Below are 1,161 nucleotides of genomic sequence, written 5' to 3' on the forward strand. Positions count from 1 at the left end.
AAGGCAGATTTCTAAGCTGCTCTACATCAGAGTGTGACTAACATAACAATTACAATCTGCTTTTTATTGTTGTTGTTCCACTAAATAGTGATCCAAACAAATTGTATTAACTTCTATAAAAGATCAAGAGTATCTAAGCATTATTTCCTTGCTCATTTATGCACATAAACCATGCATCAAATTGAATAGTGTGGGCACTTGCCATCATGCTTATCATCATGAGTTGCTCACTTGTAGAATTATTAAGCTCAATTTTATGTTTATTAAATTCTTGTTCTCTCTGGAGAGTCTTTCATCAAGAGCCCATTTGAGATAAAAGGGTAGCAAGGAAAATATTTTAAATGGTAGAGTAGAAGCCAGGATTATCAAAATGAGCCCAATGTAAGTCATGTTCTTAGTTGTTATTCTTGTGTTGGAAATAGCAGTGGTGAGTTCACTTTTAAAAATCTAGAGGCACAGGTGCCTGGGTGGCTCAGTTGGTTAAGTGGCTGCCTTTTGCTCAGGTCATGATCCCAGGGTCCTGGGATCAAGACCCAAGTCAGGCTACCTGTTCAGCAGAAAGACTGCTTCTCCCTCTCACTCTGCCTATTGCTCTGCCTACTTGTGTTCTCTATCTGTCTGTCAAATAAATAAATAAAATCTTAAAAAAAAAACTACAAAAAAATAAATAAAAAATGAAACCCCAGAAGCTAAAGATATGTAGACAGGAAATATATATGCTTACTCTTACATATATTTTTCTTCCTTGTTACCCTACAGCTAGCAGAGGTTATAATGCTTGGGATTTCTGGAATAAGAAAGCTGTTGGATATGTTTCAGTGTGGAGTGCTATTTTACACTATCCAGCAGAAAGATTAAAACCAATCTTTTTGCTATAAATGTTTTCTACTGAAGATACAAAATTAAGACAGTGACTAAATTGATAATCTAAAACTACAATATTATTCCCTTATTATAAACCCAGATATATTAAAGGTAAATTGTATGCAATATATGTAATGACTATAATATAAATAATATACTATATGTTATACAGTATAAAATGCAAACAATATATCTAATATAAATAATGGCTAAGAGTTTGATAAAATAAATATGAAATCAATTGATATGAAATTTGAGCAAATATCACAATCAACATACTCTTTTCTCCTTTATTTT

This window comes from Meles meles, chromosome 2, assembly GCF_922984935.1.
Source record: "Meles meles chromosome 2, mMelMel3.1 paternal haplotype, whole genome shotgun sequence".
NCBI lineage: Eukaryota > Metazoa > Chordata > Mammalia > Carnivora > Mustelidae > Meles > Meles meles.